At 33.8% G+C, this 6,000-nt stretch overlaps 1 long non-coding RNA gene across 2 annotated transcripts; it reads right to left on the bottom strand.

The window, feature by feature from the left end:
* Nucleotides 1–90: 90 nt before the first annotated feature.
* Nucleotides 91–4,600, bottom strand: LOC120269287. Of its 2 annotated transcripts, XR_005539123.1 has the most exons (6): nt 4,518–4,600; nt 2,341–2,490; nt 1,720–1,854; nt 1,070–1,187; nt 506–634; nt 91–225 (listed from the first exon to the last, which is right to left on the bottom strand). It is a non-coding gene; the product is annotated as an uncharacterized LOC120269287 (long non-coding RNA). The 2 variants fall into 2 exon arrangements; XR_005539124.1 differs by lacking the exon at nt 1,070–1,187.
* Nucleotides 4,601–6,000: the final 1,400 nt, after the last annotated feature.

The following is a 6,000-nucleotide window of genomic DNA, read 5'->3' as shown; positions in this document are numbered from 1 at the left end:
TTGACACGGTGAGAAAGGATGATGGATTTGGGCATGTAGGGTTGGATACAATTTTTAGCAGTTGCAGTTCGAAGTCAATGAACTATAGGACTCCCATTCAGCTCCATGAACTTGTTTCGTTTGTCCGTCACTTCCAAAAATAAACCCTAACCATGGTGACGTCTGAATGAATTGTGTTGTGTCACTCTCCCTCCGTCGATTGTTTGATATTAGCATAAATATGATCTGAATGAAGACATAAATCAAGGGGAAGCACAATAAAAGATCAGTTTCATTGGAAAAACCATGCTTACTAAAACAAATATTGGACTAAAAAATAGCATCAATTTTAACTCCACACAACAAATGTCAAACCAGGTATCATTTGGCCTCACTAAAAGATAGGAAATAACCACTTTATCTGACATTTGCGTATATAATCCTTGATATAAAAAGATTTAAAAAAAAAATAAAAAACACACTAGGTTGATTATGCATGGCAAAATTCACAAAAAGGTTATCTCACCAATACAATATCCAGACGGCCCATAAAGTATATTGCACTTCCTATTTCCATGAGATTATGAAGAGCTTCTGTTTTAAGTTCGGTTTTCATTCCCCTAGGTCAACTGTTCATGAATACTTCTGTGGCAGCCTGCATCAATGTGATAAGTGAATAACAAGATGTGATTCAACTTACTGAAAAGAATATTATACCAAACACAATATAGTTATACAGCCTGTTGACACAAGCCATGCCAAAATCAGTTAAAACAAAATTAACATGATGAATAATCATAGGAAATTTGTGTTTTGTATACTGCGGAAGAATGGTTTCTAAGTTTGAAAATAAATTCCCTTCTGCATTACATAATACTTTGTTTGAATTAACCATTATATGGCCAGTTGTGAGTTTCTCAAATTTTCCCAAAACATCATTGATTAGTAAAAACTTGTTGAAGCTTGTTAAACCACAATATGCTCACCGACATTTAGGTGAAACACCTGGGGTAAATTCAAGGGGTCAAACATATGTGGTAACTTGACGGTAATTCTTGCCTACATAACATTAAAGCACATTGTGTCTAACCTTATTGCCAATCACAAGTATTGTTAGCAAGACTTGGATAATATTGATGAATCAATCTGCATTAGCAAACTTTTCCTTTTACTTCAGCACTTAAAGCTAAACTTCAATGATGAACAACCTGCTAGATTTGTATAAGCAGTGATATTATTGTCAGTTAAATGTTAAAAAGAATAAAAATGAAAAGCATATACATAAAGAAACCATGAATTCTTAGTTATTACAATAGGCAATTCAGCAGCTTCATATTGATTAATGTTTCTTCAAATTCTTCAAAATTTTAAACATAACACGGACTCTTAGTTGCTACACCACCATCAAAAGGAAATAGTCCAATAGCCTTTGGCAATGCTTCTTGCACCCCACTAATTTTAGGTGCAATTGTTGTTATCTGGAAATGATATAAAATTGTATTTAGGATGTTCACAATGTTATAAGAGATTAAGAAACTAATGGAATTATTATAGCTAGTTTAAAAATGGGTGAACATGCAATTTTGTTCCTGAACTACATACAAATCAGTGTTAGTCTATATAATAGTGATAGGATAAAACTAAAAACCAAACTTATAGTAGTGCAATAAATTAGCACTACGCTTAAAAGATCCTCACGCATAATTTAACATTCTCTAAAATTAATTTCCTGAAACTTACCTTGTTTGAAATATGATCTAAAAGAGCACAAATAATCAAGGCCAATGACCATGATCCGATAAGTTGGACTATTGCAAACATTCCAAAGAACTCATGGTACAATTCTGCCAAGTTTTGATATGCCAGGTTTAAATCCTACAAGAAGAAGATGAACGTAATTGAATTGTAGATCAAAAGCATTAAAAGAAAAAAATCTCTCACTGCTAGATTGCAAAGACATGGGAAAAATTAGGAGGGAAGTTCATGTTCAACATGATTTACTTTTCAAGAAAATGGAATAGTTTCTAAGAGATGTTAAGTCTAGGTTCTTGAAAAATTAACCATTTTGAGAGAAGGCATAGGGACTCATCATCACTAAACCAGATGAATTTTATATTCATGGGAAATCAACAAATTCTCATTGAGCTACAATCTCAAGAACTTCATAGTATGCAAAAGGGTTCCTTTGGAAAGCACACACAATTGCTTCAGCTGATCTCATTCTCGATACACAACAAAAAGACTTTTATATTTCATATTCATCTATTGTCATACAATATGGCATTAACATGGTATTCAGATAAAGGATGCATTAAAATGAAAAGTAAATCCATAAAAAATAAAAAATAAAAAATAATTTACCTGGTTTCCACAGTAATAGTAAGGCTTTGAATTGGGAAGGAAGGCCTTTTGGGTGATATGGTTAGCTCCTTTCGGAGAGTGGACAAACCATCGCGTGGTATTACAAAGGATAAAATTTGGCAAGAAAGTATTCTACATCTCAATCCATATCTGGAATACACAAGGTCATTAACTTAGAAAGTTCTCGGTAATCAAATTTGCAAGCAAAGACATGATTAAATTATATTTCACGAATCTTGAGACTGGATGATGCAGATATAGTTCATATCATTTCTTAAGTCTACATTTTCCAATAAAAACTCAAATTTTAGCAAGATTTTGTTGGATTTCCTTTCTCATAATGGGTTTTTAGCGGCGTTTTTACTAAACGCCGCTATAGTAAAAAATGCCGCTAAATTACAGTACTCTGACATGCTTACAAAAATGATATTAGAAAGACTAAGAACTGAACCAAAAACAATTATATAGACTTAAAATGTTAAAATGATATAGTTGGTAATACTAGATTTAGATTCCGAGGTGGTGGGTTTCTACTAACTTTGGACAGAGAATACTTATAAATGAAACATACTTGTGCACTCACGCGCACACAAACATCTATATATATATATATACTGAAGAAAAGAGATAAATCACAGCTTGAATAAAATAAAAACTAAATATTAAAGATTCACAATCTCCAAAGAAAGTAGAGATGTGTAATTACAAGGTATAAGAAGCACCAAACTCTGAAAAAAAGTTGCCAGCGGCTAAAGATTGCAACTCAAGTAGCACAGTGCTTTTTTTCAATAATTAATTTAAAAAAAGAAGAACACCAAACTTAATATTTTTGTTTCTTGGTTGTTTCTTTTATTTCTAGTGATTTAATTTGAGGTGTTTGGAGTTTTTCTTAGTGTGTTGTTCTTCTAATTTAAGCACTATTTTGATTCTTGTTCATTCTTTGTTCTGTACTCTTGAGTGCAAGATTGAGTTCCTATATATCTGGTCAATATCTTCTTGTTTATTTGAGTTTTTCTATGTTCTTGTGTTGTTTTCGTGGTTCTTGGTTGAATATTTGGGTGTTCTGGTTCTTTTTGTTTATGAAAATAAATAGGCTCTGTTCATATTTTAGTTTGGATTTTGTGTTCTATGCTTCCCTTCGTGAGAATCTCTAAGTTGCTTTCCTCTTCTGTGTTTCATTGTCGTTTCTTTTTATTACTACAGATTTTGAGGCATTTGAGGCTTTTACGAGTGTATTATTCTTCTAATTTTAAGCACTAATTTGAGCATTTATTGTTAATTTCTTCGTTCTATACTCTTGATTGCAAGATTGGAGCTGCCCCACATGTCTGTCTCTTCCAAAGCCCAAAATCCCAACCAAAGTCCCAATCCCACTATTCAACCAAACAAACAAGTATCATGGACCGTCCACTTGGATATCATATTTTGCAGACCTCAACCTAACAATACTAGAAACTCATATTTTGAAGAACCAAAACAGAACTGCCTCATATCCAAACATTCTCATGGATTATCATCAATATATTTCAGATAAAAATTCAAAGAAAAACAAGCGCCTTATTTACATTTCCAGAATGCTAGAAAAGTTATGTCCAAGTGTAGTAAACAAAAACCAAATGAGACCTACTCTAAATAGAGAACCTTGCACTTGAACATATACTTGTGAATCAAAATTAAGAAATAACTGCAATGCCTTTTAGTATAGATGGGTAGTCTCAAACTCATGCCTAATACTTTGTTAAGAAGTGAGGTCAAATTTCAGAAATTTAGCAGCAACAAATGCTGCCCAACAGCAATTTGAGGAGGCCTAAACTTAAGTCAGAGTGAGCTTCAAAGTCTGCATCACAGAACAGACAAACTAAATGATTAAATAGAATTGTAAATCATTAGTTTCTCTTCTACATTTTGGTAAATAAGTATAAATTCATTATTGTCATTCTCACAATAGGATTTCTGTGTCTATAATGAGAGTATCTTATAAACATGCAAGCTAGCAGCATATTTACCATCATGATTTTATTTTTAGATGGAAGATTATTTCTTCATTTTTAACTTAGTCACCCCTACAAAATATCAGTTGAGAATTTTACAACTTATATAACTCAAAGTTCACTAAATATTACGCAGAAGGCTGTTTAAAAGTCCACTAGAATCACACTGGGAAGATCAGAACTTACTGTGCCTATGGGAGGCTTTTTCTTGGTGGCCCCTGTCACTAGCACGCTAGCAGGAATTTTTTCTCCAGCTTCCACGACCTGAGGTTTATACAAAAGAATGAAAGATAAGGAACACCAATGAGAAACCTTAGAATAACAGTTGATTTCAAGAAGCATCAACAAATCTTTACGGATGGATAATATCCAATGAGAAACCATCTTTAAAAGACTTCATATCCAAATTAATCCCCACATTTTAATCTATGAATATGGAAAACACAACAGCATAAATCCATGAGGATTTCTGTTTTTAAGAGAATGTGACAACTAGCAATTCAAGGCTTCTTGGGTATGTCAACAAATATACCATTTACACCCCTGGACATTAGTAAGCTTACTAGTTTTAAAATCATATTACATTGCCAATAAGAAACCTTGAGAACCACAAGATCTAACCTAATCTAATAGAGGATTAAACATATTACAGAAATTCAATTGAAGAAAAATGAATTGGAAACTCAAAACATAAAAGGATAATAATGTAAATAAATATATCTACACGGGGTAAGGCCAGTCACGTTTGGAGAAGAGTACAAGAGACGCATAAAACCCTTGCCTCTTCAACAATAATAATCAAGACAAAAAGCGGTGAAGGACAATAGATCCACACTACTGATCTTGATCTATGCATGCAAAAGAAATAGTGATAAAATCACATATTATATAGATTGAGCGAAAAAAAAAAGAAATATAACTTTTAAGTGGTTTGGCCAATTTAATCTACATCACACAAAGAGAGTAAGAAAAGTATTTCACCAAGTTTCGAAAAGAAGGACTCACAAAACCCTCGCCACCAAAGTTTTTAACAATCAAGATTCAACATCAAGCCGAAAAAGAAACAAAGATGGACTCTCTCTCTCTCTCTCTCTCTCTCTCTCTATATATATATATATATACATGCATGTTTACAGTGTATGCCCAATCCTGCTGCTGGGCATGCATTGCAGTGAATAAATGCTTTTAAATAAGGCAAAAATAACACGAACGCTTTAAGCTGGTTCACACAAGATTATGGGTACACAGGTGTAGCACCTGTTAAAGAGCCCATTACTATATAGCCCATTTTAGCCTTTTACTTCTTGTGTCCATATATACTTGTATACATCACAACATGAAGATGATTCTTCCTCTCTTCATCTCTTCATCTCTTCATTCTCTCTATATTCTATATAGCCTTATTCTAACATGGTATCAGAGAGGGTTTAGAAATTTTAACTCCGGTCATCTTCGCCGGTCATCATCATCTTCTCCGGTCATCTCCGCCGGCCTCCATCAAGTCGTCGGTATTTTCCCATCCTAAAGTTGTCGGCCACCCTCAAGACGCCGACCTTCTTTCTCAAGTCGCCGCCGGTCTTCTCCTTCCTCAAGTTGCCGCCGGCCCTCTTCTCCTTCCTCAAAGCACGCATACGCGATGCGATATGCAGATGACATACGATGACAAACG

This window comes from Dioscorea cayenensis, chromosome 9, assembly GCF_009730915.1.
Source record: "Dioscorea cayenensis subsp. rotundata cultivar TDr96_F1 chromosome 9, TDr96_F1_v2_PseudoChromosome.rev07_lg8_w22 25.fasta, whole genome shotgun sequence".
Lineage (NCBI taxonomy): Eukaryota > Viridiplantae > Streptophyta > Magnoliopsida > Dioscoreales > Dioscoreaceae > Dioscorea > Dioscorea cayenensis.
The sequence above is the reverse complement of the archived record's forward strand: the minus strand, read 5'-3'. Positions and strand labels throughout refer to the sequence as shown.